The sequence below is a fragment of the Etheostoma spectabile genome, chromosome 5 (genome assembly GCF_008692095.1).
Source record: "Etheostoma spectabile isolate EspeVRDwgs_2016 chromosome 5, UIUC_Espe_1.0, whole genome shotgun sequence".
Classification (NCBI taxonomy): domain Eukaryota; kingdom Metazoa; phylum Chordata; class Actinopteri; order Perciformes; family Percidae; genus Etheostoma; species Etheostoma spectabile.
This window is the reverse complement of record NC_045737.1, coordinates 4013947-4025291: the sequence shown is the minus strand read 5'-3', so window position 1 is coordinate 4025291 and position 11345 is coordinate 4013947. Positions and strand designations below refer to the sequence as shown.

General features: G+C 39.5%; 2 long non-coding RNA genes across 2 annotated transcripts in view; one reads left to right on the top strand and one right to left on the bottom strand.

The window, feature by feature from the left end:
- The first annotated feature begins 9096 nt into the window (after positions 1 to 9096).
- LOC116689488 (uncharacterized) overlaps positions 9097 to 11345 on the top strand; it is a 17005-nt gene continuing 14756 nt past the window's right edge. The window contains exons 1-2 of the long non-coding RNA XR_004332006.1: positions 9097 to 9182; positions 10579 to 10582. This is a non-coding gene — a long non-coding RNA (uncharacterized LOC116689488). The remainder of the gene's footprint in view (positions 9183 to 10578; positions 10583 to 11345) is intronic.
- LOC116689487 (uncharacterized) overlaps positions 10452 to 11345 on the bottom strand; it is a 13710-nt gene continuing 12816 nt past the window's right edge. The window contains exon 2 of the long non-coding RNA XR_004332005.1: positions 10452 to 10907. This is a non-coding gene — a long non-coding RNA (uncharacterized LOC116689487). The remainder of the gene's footprint in view (positions 10908 to 11345) is intronic.

Here is an 11345-nt window from a genome sequence, read left to right as displayed (position 1 = left end):
TCAGGGGGGGGCTGAGTCAGGGATCCTTAGGCTTGTAAATGCTCTGACAGGGGTGGGAATTCAGAGACCTCCATTCAGTGACCAAAAAACCCAGGTCAGGGGCCAAATAGCTGAGTTAGCAACAGCTGTTTTCAACAGCAAGCCCTGTAGATGTAGTCCTAACATTCACTCTGGTACTTCAAATGAGAAGGTTTAGTCATTTTCCTCGAACACCATAACTTGATTGTTTTTACCCCCCCAACATTGGAACATCCATCGCCATCTTTAATAAATCTGCAAATGATCATTTAGTGGGGAATGATTTGTGATTCTTGAGAGTGCAGTTTCGTGGGCACAGATGTAGTTTTTTGGGGGGTGGTGGTACAAAGCAGGATTCTGTAAGGGCTGTAGCTGCACACTTGTTCACTCGCACATCCATTCGGATCAATGATGTAAATCATTGTTTAGGCTTGCGGTTTTTCAATTAAAGTTCAATTAAGGTCTCTTGAAGCAAATAAGTTGTCCTTTATATAAACCATGTATCGGGACCTGTATAAGGACTTGTTTTACCTCCATTGTTCCTCCTCCTGTAGCCCCCCCACAGACACACACACCGCCATTAGTCAAACTACACGACTGACCAGTGGCTGCTGAGCAGGTCACCATTGGGGTTATCTTCTGTTCCATGGTTGATCATTACCAGCTGGGGATGGGACTTTCTCTTTTTAACTTTGCCCCTGAATGGTTTCACTGAATAGAGCTACATGCAAATTTCTGTTCTTCGCAATAAACTTGAACAAGCATCTCATGGGAAATGTACACAGTAGACATGAAAATATAGGTTAAATAGTACATGTTGTAGATACCGTCCAGAGTTTCCCACAGAAAAGTTGTTTAGCCTCGTGGCAAGTGTCTTACTTTTTTTTGAGGAGGGCCCGGCTAAACAATACATTACAAATATTTCCCAGTGGCTTAGGCCTGGTGTGGGGCAACTTGGGCCCAGTGGGCCACCAGGCTTGCAATACACTGGGGGACACCCTGCTCTGCAGTAGTTGAATACTATGTCTAACTGGTTCATGAATGTGGATGATTGCAACCAGAAGCATATGATATGCCAAGACAGGACTTGATTTTGATTAAATCATGTCTTGGAAGAATATGTCATGAAACCCACCTCCATTAATCAGCACAATCAGCCAGGCCTCCTTCAGCACTGCACGTTGCTGGCCAGAAGGGGGCAGTAGATCCATGGCAGACCTACATGCGATGTATGCTCCCACAAGCCACCTGGACCCAGTGAACTCAACAACCATATGGAACTACTTGGCTAGAGCCCAGCACATGCCTTTCCTTTGTCCTCACATAACCGGGCTTCAACTTCATATGCCTAAAAGTCATTTCATAACACCAGGTTTTCATTTTCCTATGTGCTAGGCAGCGGAGAAGTGAAACACTTGACGCCGCTTTAGATGCCTCTCTTTGTTCCTTTGTGGTGTGTGTTTCTTCTTTTTTTTTTTTTTTAAGTGGATTTCAGTGTAAGCCTAAGGGCTGTGTTTCACTCAAGTAAATGTGTATATATAAGCGGATGAAAAATGAAAGGCCACTAGTAGCCTTTTTCTTTCACTTGATTTTCCTCTTCTACTCCCATGGGTACCCCAGCTCTTTGCACTTGGAACATGGCGTCATTGCTACACAGTGTTTAGAAGCTGCTGCTGCTGACCACCGTGCGTTATCTTTTTAGCCTTTAATAATTCATGATTAGCCTAGATTTAATCCATGTCCCTTTTTTCTTTTTTTTTACTCGCTTGATTCAACTGGCGTTAGACTCAGGGTCAGCCTGCGGAGTGCTTCCAGGTCAGGGAGAAGTGGGTCACGCTGTTCCCAGTGTCGGTACCTATAACTTCAGTGTGTGATGACAAAACCCGACTCCACAGGGATAAACAAGCAGACTTTTGTGTGGCCCTAATATATGTATCAAACAGTATCCATCCGCCGCACACAGGCCTCTGTAGATATAATGCTTTACTCAAAGTGGCACCACTGCACTGACATTTTATGAAGTCATTCACTTATTTATTCATAGATTAATCCCTCATTTAAAGTCAGTACTGCATCACAGTTTCCCAGATCTTTGAAAAGGAAGGCTTTAATTTAAAGAGTTCTTGGTTGTTTTTCTTAGTTTCTTAATAAGAAATAATTTCAAAAAGAAAAACATTACAATTCATGCCATTAGATATTGGTTTCTACATTTGTGTCCAATTGTTTAGTACTAGCTTACTGTACAGAAATGTACACATTACAATAATTTAACTTTAAAATCAATCAATAATGATACATCAATTAATTATTTTATTAAATGCACTGTAACTATTAGTATAATAGACTTATTTTACACCTTAAGAGTTGTATCTTTATGACCAGACCTGTGTATTTGAATGTGGAGGAAAGGTGTTGGTTTACTCTTTATTAAGTCAGCCTGAAGACGAGAAGTGACCCAGGCTGCTTCTCAATATCCCCTCCAACACTTTTCCACTGTAAAAAAAAAACAACAAAAAAAACATGCGTTTTGGGTGTGCAATGGCTGGAAAACGTCAGTGTGTTTGAAATTTCCCAGCATGTTCACCTAACCTTACAGGGCAATTACTGCAAGATTATTTCCATATGTGTATATCTCCTCCAATTACATAGTGAAATGGGGTTACGAGGATGATTAACTTTCCAAGAACCATGGGCACAGATTGTTTTGCTTTTAAATAGAATATATATTTGAGTGGCTTGATCTGAAGCAGAATTTAGTGCGTTGCTCAGTTTCACTTCTGTTATATTTGAGTTATTGTACATTTGGGTGATTGTATTGTAATTATAAAAGTCGCAGGTACCCCACAGCAGCCTGTCTGTCTTTTAAAATTGCCATTGACAGAGTTCCCCCTGGATCTTAGAATAAAATATAGGAGTTTGGGGGAGTTCCTGTAGACACGCAAAGTTTGGGAATTTTAGGTCAGGGGGTATCACAGTACACACAGAAGAGCAGCTTCACGGAACACAGCCAACAGGATTTTCCAGCTTGTTTAACACATTTTCTTTTGCAGTAGTTGATTTTCAGCTCAAGTGAAGCGCAAAGCCGACAACATTAACAAATGAGAACAGAATATAGTTTTGAGGTCATGGAAGCGGTCACTCTTGGAAATTGAAAATCAGAGAAAAGGCATGGAATTACCATCTGGGTCCTGATGGGAAGTCTGCCTTAGGCAACATGCTGTACCCCTACCTCTGCGCTTTGGATGAGGATGGCCAACACTGAGGCTACAGTCCACAGAACAATGTGGTGATTAGCCATTTATAATGGATATTGTGCTAATTCAAACGTTCCATACTTTTGTTGTATTTAAATAAAAATATTTAGATCCTTATTTAAAAGTATAATGCCAGACAATGCTACAAAAAGTGGTGATGTGTAAGTATCTTATCTATCTGTCCGATATCTGATATTTTTCCATACAACTTTTTGCTTGTATGGAATTGGTGCAACAATGTAACGATATGGGAAATGAAACCGAAAGCGTGACACTCAGATCCACAAACTTGTGTTGCGCTGTGAGAAGACACACCCTTTCTAACTCCTAGAGTTATCCTTCCTGTCCAGATCACAAGATCAGGTCGCAAGTTGCATTTTAAGGTCTTTTTTTCTGCTTGAGAGCTGCGTGACACATGAAACTATATTAATGAGGACCGGCGAGTTAAATCGGCCGTCGGAGAGCGTACCAGGCAGACACACAGCCAGTGGTGGGCAAGTTACTTCTAAGATGTAGTACCTTATAGATTAATAGTTACTGTCATTTGAGAGTAATTAGTAAATACAATATTATTTTCTCTGAATTGTAATGCTTTACACTACTTTTACATTACTTTTGAATTGCTTTCACCAAAATAACAGCGGAAGTTTGACTTGGCAGCTAGTTTATGAATTTCAACACCGGATCAATAAAGTATCCTCTTTATCCACTTTAATACATCATAGATTATTCATAATATTTTGTATAGTTAATATTAACTGCATCTATAAAATAGATAAGTAAAATGTATAATAAGCAAGTAGGAGAAAATAATTAAAAGTGTCTTTTACAGTTGTATTACAAGTACAGCATTGTTGTAAAATGTTCCACTTCAATAAGAAAGTAATGGTCAATTAGTGTGATTAAAACTCAATAGCTACATTATTTGCAGCTGTTATGTGAAAAGGTATTCAACGTTATTTGTATAACAGTAATTTAGTTTTACGGAGAACATCACAGGAAGGACTTTTTATTTTGAAGTAGCCTACATGGAAGTTGTCTGTTTTGTGCTCTTGCTAGCTTTAAGATGTATGTGAGACCCTAGATGCAAAACCAAGGGGGTAAGCCTCTCCTCTCTAAGTGTAGCTCCTATGGCGCCATTTTAATGCTACAAAACCACCACCCGCTGTTAGCGTCCCATTGACTGCCATTCATTTTGGCGCCACTTTGACAGTGAATAACTTTACATCTGAAGCGTTTCAAGCCTCTATTTGTCCATTGTTTATTTCTAAAGAAACACGACAATGTATAAAATTCTCCACTACCTTGTAGCTAACGTTATGGATCCGTAGCAGACGTTTTTGTAATAATAGGCTAACAATTGTGTCATAACCACACGACTTATCGTTGCATAGTTGATAAATCACCATATTGTCAGGAGAAACACACAGACAGTTTGGTTTCCCATTAACTGTTTATGTTTAATTACTAATGTTACCTAACATGTTAGTTAGCAATAATTAGCCTGTGCCTATGTTATCTCCTAAGATACACAGTACCTACGCTCTCCGGCTCTACTTATTGGGAATGATTGAGAAGAAGAAGAAGACTTACAACTTTTAGACACATTTTCCACGTCACAACTACATTGTCAAGCTCAGTTGGAGGCTGCGTGGTAACTCTCGGAAAAAAAGTGCTTCTATTTTCCTTCACTGGTCTCTGTCCAGAACAACGGTATCTGTTGGTCCACTTCTTTAAATGTCTATGTGCAAAACATGTCCATCAAGCTTAAATTGTTCACTTCTTAGTTTGTAAAACTGCAACGTATTGAACAGTAAATGGTCACGGTAAAAGACAAGCGTTTTTGGTTGTCATTCAAAGCCTTTCCACTACAGGCATAGTAACTCTTCAGTCTCCACGGCTGATAAAATGCGATGATATTAACGTGTAGCAAGCCTTAACATTAATTCCCGACATGTTTGTTTCTATCTGTCAGCAGCTCGGACACACTGCTGTCCGCGCTGACGTACCGTCACCTGTTGGGACACAGATGTTGTCCCTACCTGTCTGGTTCTGACCATGGGAACAGTGACGGGACAGCACCTCACTTAAACGCAGCGTAATAACTCCTGAAAATGATATCCATCTCGCAAATGTATCCGTCTCTGCAATCATCTCTGTCACACTCAGATGGAAGTGGAGTGCAGATTTGAATTGTGCATGCGTCATTTTGCGACAAGTAGCTTACAAGATGCTAACGAGAGACTTCTTTAATGTTAATACAGCAGAAATGGACCTACTTAACGAAGTTCGTTCACTGCTAGCTACTAACTTGTTAGCATCAAACACAACAAAGGTTGTCAGTTGAATGACGTTTTGAGCTAACGTTAGCAATCAAACAATCATATATAGCTAAAACGTTTTTGTAATGATTCACATCTTCTGTTATTGTTTGTAAGGCCAAAAGTTTATTATATTATGGATTTTCTCGAATTTTAGTACGTCACGTTATTCAGTAAACCGTTTAAATCTGAGCGTGCGCTATTTAAATCTGCACTTACGTCGGGGAATGACAATCTCAACCATCGAATACAACAGTAAATTATGCTCTGGGCTTTTCTTTTCCTGTGAAGAAATGTTTTGCGGTGTTGGTGAATTCTTAAAACAAAACGTCACTAAATGTTGCTTTAAATGCATTGTACCTCGTGTTACTCGTGTGAGATTGTTATGAGTATAATATTACTGAAATTTAATTAGTATTGCGTTATATTACTGCGTTACAGCAAAAATGAATATGTTACTGTAATTGCGTTACTTTTAACAACACTGCACACAGCTGACAACCTGCAGGTGGAAGTGGTGGAGACAGGCTCGGACATACACGCCGTGGGCCGCTGTGAACTTGTGCCAGTCCCGCAAGCGGTTTAAGGAAAGTGGCTGCATGTATCCAACAATGCACAACACATCAACAACGGTACAAGCCTACAGCTGTCCACCGACATGGAGTGTGGAAAGTGCGTCAGAGCCTCCATGGCGGGTGAACTGAGACTCCGTTTCCTGCTTGTCAGTCAACGGTTAATCAACGGTTAACAATTTCATTGTGTTTTCTTTTGAAAGGCCGTCTGCCAAAAGTTGCACCTTACTAGATAATTAATTAGCCTGAGCTAGCCATCAGTAAACAGAAGGTGGCAAGTGTGTGCGTCAGTGTTTATACGTTTGTGTGTTGGCCTGCCTACACATTTGGCAACTGGTGTTAATTTCAGACCCTGCATAGTACTGTGAAACAGTAGCCATTTAATTTACTTTGTAAATGTAAGAGAACTTGATTGAAGAATTTTCAACATCTCCACAATAGTTTAGTTCTATTGGTTTTTCAACAGTACACAGAAAACAGAAGTGTTATAGCTTGGGGGATTTATTTATTTTACTTAAGTATGTTGTTAATAATTTGCATAGTTAATATTGTCCTTTGCTGTTCAGCTTATACAGGTTTTTCAAATATTATTTTAAAAAAAAAAAATCTTGTTTTCCTCAAATCTCCTCCCCCCCCCCCCAAAAAAAAAAAAAGAAAAGAAAAAAGAATCAAGGTATAAAACTAAGGTATATTTTTAGTTATTCATTACTTTTTAAAAAGAAAAAAGTTTTGAATGAATCCTAAAGTACATATTTTGGATATCACCGTTATGTAACCCAGATAATGTAATAACACAAATACACAGTTTAGGAAGTATACAATGCCTCTTTATTATCATAAAACATATTTTCCAATGTATACCCACCTTTTCATTGTAGGTTTCAAGAATCCAGTATCAGTCAACATATAGTTGAATAAGTATTTCATCACACACTGAATTCTAGTCAAAGATACAGTATGTCATTGCTGTTTGTTAATATGGTAGACTTTTCAAGTCAGTATTCACAGCTGGATTGTCACTTAAACGTAATAAAAACAATAAGACAGGTTGTTTGCTGTTACTGATTACTCTAGATTTTGTGTATAGACCCTATACACGTGACGTCACGCTCTATTTGCGCAAATTAGGAATGCCATTATGGACGGCGGAAGAGCTATGCTGTAGAGGGACGGCAAGCCAAGTGCGTATGTGTGTGTTCGTGTTCTCATATACACGATCTGCAAAGTAATCCTCACCAACACAAGCGTGTGTATGTATGGCCTTTTTGTTAAATGACTGATGAATAATAATAACAGTATCCTCACCAGCTAGCTGCTGTGCTAACCAGCTGTTCCTGTTAACATGTCAACCCGATGATGACCCACATAATTATCAATGGTCATTCAATGACCCAGCCAGCTACATATCCCAAAAAGAAAGCCGTTCCCTTGATCATTTAACTTAACACACATACAAAGATGATATGGCGCAGAAACTAGCTTCTAAAAGATAAGAAAAACAAGCTAAATGCAGGTCTGCGGAGCTCCTACATACAATCACTGATAAGAAGATGGCTGAATGTTACAATTATGTGTAGTTACTACTGATCATATAGAGCTCAACAGTCCTGCCCCTCCTCCGAAAGGCCTTGGGTTCCAGAAGTGAATTTCCCATTCATTTCTCCCATTGACGTCTGGAAAAAATCCTCATAAAAAGCACTTTATATCATGCCTTAGGCTAACCAGCTACCACACCATAAATATCAACGTATCATTTCAAGTGAAAAAACAAACAGAAAATCTAAAAAAGTCAAAGGTACAGGACGATGTACATATTTTCATTATGGAACGAAGGAACCACTCACCCATAAACCACCACGCATCACTGAATGAAGGAAGCTAACGTTTGTTTAATTAACAGCTAATTTGGCTAACCGCTAGCTGAGACAGCATGTGATAACTTTAAAAGTAAAACCTAAAAATAACTGTTAAATATATATATATATATATATAACCATTGTTTTGTCAGCTATAGCCAGCTTTCCAAGTGTTTAGTTGGAATTAAACATTTTTCAGACTGAATCAAGCTGTCCTCTAGCGGTTAGCTGAATTAGCTGTTAGCTAAACTAACATTAGCTTCCTGGTGGAGGCTAACGGCAGAAGCTTGGGAACAGATGGTGTCGTAAATTGTCGTAAAACAAGGTTCTCATCTTGCGCATGCTCAAAAGACATTTATCTCAAAACAAGGTTGGTGCCCCATGAACGTTTGGAGTATATATATATATATATATGAGCTTATACATATAAATATATAAATCGCTTAGTCATGTTGTAGCTGGTTTTAAGTCTACCATTGACGGTTACGACATTATGCCTTGTATCCCAATAGTCCATGGAGAAATTGCATTTTGTTTTTACTTCCATAATGCCCCACCTCGACCGATAACAGCACAACAACTTATTTTATTCAATAGAAGAAGCCCTAAAGAAAAAGAAGAAATTGTTGTTATTTTTATAGTTTATTTAGAGATATTTATTTTACACTGATTGAAAATAATGCAACTTTCTGCTCATCTACACTGTTGTGCTTCCAGTGATTCTGCCGTCTGTCATGGCATGGTCACGTGGTCATGGTCACGTGTTTGCAAAGGGTCTTAGTAGTGTACTGAAATGAGTTGACATTGTAATACCTAAAACTCTATTGTATGCTTTGAAAACTGGTCAGTTGTAATGTAAAGAGCAAATGATTTACCCAAATAGTAATCACTTAGAACTAGTGGTTTCATGTCAGATAGTTTTAGTTTTATTTACCCAAATTTGGGGTTGTCAGTGAGATTTCTGTCTCTACACTAATGCAGTGGAGGTGAATCTATCTTGTTTGTTTTGCTAACAGCATTGCAAAAATGTAATTAAAAAAAAAATCAGCAACAACATCTCTCCTAGATTCAAGTGTCCTTGTTAGTCTGGATAGTCTACAGACCTCACTGAACGGTGTCCTTTGGAACTACTTTCTACTGAAGAAATAGTCCCTATGAACAGTTTTTTGTTTAATAGTGAGACAGAATTCCTGTAAGGAGAAGTTGCTATTGAGTTTTTCAAATATCCACATTTTTCAATGGTGTGAGCACCACACATGAAAAGCCATTCACTTTTATTATATTGGAACTCAAAACCTGGACAAATAAAACCAAAACTAACCACATTTCTTGATAGCACTGTTGCCAAGCAAGAAACTATATCCTATAAGAAACTATATCCTATATACTGTATGGTGACACTAGTACATTGCACACAATATGCTTGTATTTACCAGCCTAGGACAGTGTCCATGGAAAACTTTACCTTAGTTTGTTACATTACCATGTTGTATCAAGACTTTGGGTACACATGCATTGCCCACATTGAACCCAACGGCCAAGTGGATATTGAGGTGTTTGAACCGCAGTCTGCATTCATTGATCAGTGAGTTATTCTCATGTAAACCCACCGACAGCAATGAATGTTTATTGCAGCCTTAAGAGTGAACGCCTCCTCAGCGTCACAGCTGATGTGGTGTCTTCTGAAAGGAGTTGGGGCGATTCCGGCCAACTGAAGATCACAGGCATGTCCGCCCACAGATAGTGGTTCTGCTTTTTGCTCTGCATGAGAGCAGAACTGAAATATTTTACAACGTATGGTTTCCAGAGATTTATGTTCACATGGTTTCCCCCAGAAAACTATTTTTTTTTTTTTTTTTTTTTTTTTTTATGAGGGCCCAGCTCGGACCAGTTAGACTGATGGCAGCATTAATGTAGAGCCTGTGATAAAAGCTAACTGGAGATTTGAAAATACTATGTCAGTTTCCAACCAAGCCGCCCCACTGTAACTGTTGTTTAAAAAAGTCTTAAAAATTAATTAAAAAAGAATACCTAGTAGCGTAGGCCCAATGGGGGGCAACTTAGGCCCGGTGGGTCACCAGGCTTGGGGAAACCCTGGTACATGTGTGTTGTGGCGTCCCTCAGGGTACAGTCAACGGTCAATGGTTTTGTTTAGAGATCAAACTCACCGACAGCGTTGAATGTTCACCGTGGGCCCCATTAGTTTGATTGGTGGCAGCTATTTTGATTTCATAGAAAATCAACGTATGATTACCAAAATCCAGCTACCCAGTTTATTTTATTTATCCTCTTTGTCGTTGCAGTTGGACTCAAACAAGTGGAAAATCACAGAAATGCTTGCATGTCCCACGCCTGTGATTCCCATCCAAACCACATACATTTTAATTGTCTGCAATTCAAATCTAAACATATATTTTGTGTATTTCTGCAAATCGTGCTGTGATGTCAGACCTGTCAAGTGTTGTATATGTCCATCATTGGTTTGAACAAATGGGTATAACAATGGAAAAATGGAAACTTTGTAATGCTGTCACCCAGAAAGACGAGCTAGATGTAGCTGTGTGCCGTGAGTATTACAATTCTGTGTGTGTGTGTGTGTGTGTGTGTGTGTGTGTGTGTGTTTGTGTGCTTCCGTGTTTTTCTTGGCCCTTGCGGAGCAACACCATGCCAAGGCGTGTTCCCACCCATGTAGACGTGGAGGTTCAAAAAAAATGTTTGAAGAGAAGCCAGCAGGAGTGTGGAGAGGCTGTGATGCAAATGTTTCCTTAAATAGCCCTGCAGACGCGGCGAACGCCATCATCGTTGTCATCATCCTCACCTTCTGCAAAACTACTAACAGAGCTCTCATCTGTCTCCGCCGAGCCTGTGTTCCTTTTTACCTTCAGCCTGCAGGAAGAAGAAGAACAAAAAAAAAGAAGGGGGTGGGGGGGGATGAGAAAAAGCATGAATAAAGGGGAAAGAAGGCGAGGTCAGTCGGGCTCAAGGAGGGAGGCGAATTGGCGATCACAGAGCGCTGCTGTGCCCCACAGTTTGTAACTAGTGCACTGCAGTGTTGAGCTAGTTAGAGATTACTGTTCCTTCACCCTGCACTGAACCTCAGCTACTGCTCTGGGAGTGTGCCTTCCTGTGTTCGCCTCTTTGAGGTTGGAAAATCATGCAGTCATGTTTTATTAATGCTCCCTCTCTGTGTCGGTCTCTCCTTTTCTGTCTGTCTCTCTCCCTTTTTGCCTGCTTCTCTCAACACAAGAAAAGATTTGGAACACTGTATTTTGTTTGTTGTGCATCCTCTTTTCACTTCACATTTTGGGTTTTCATGCATGTTTT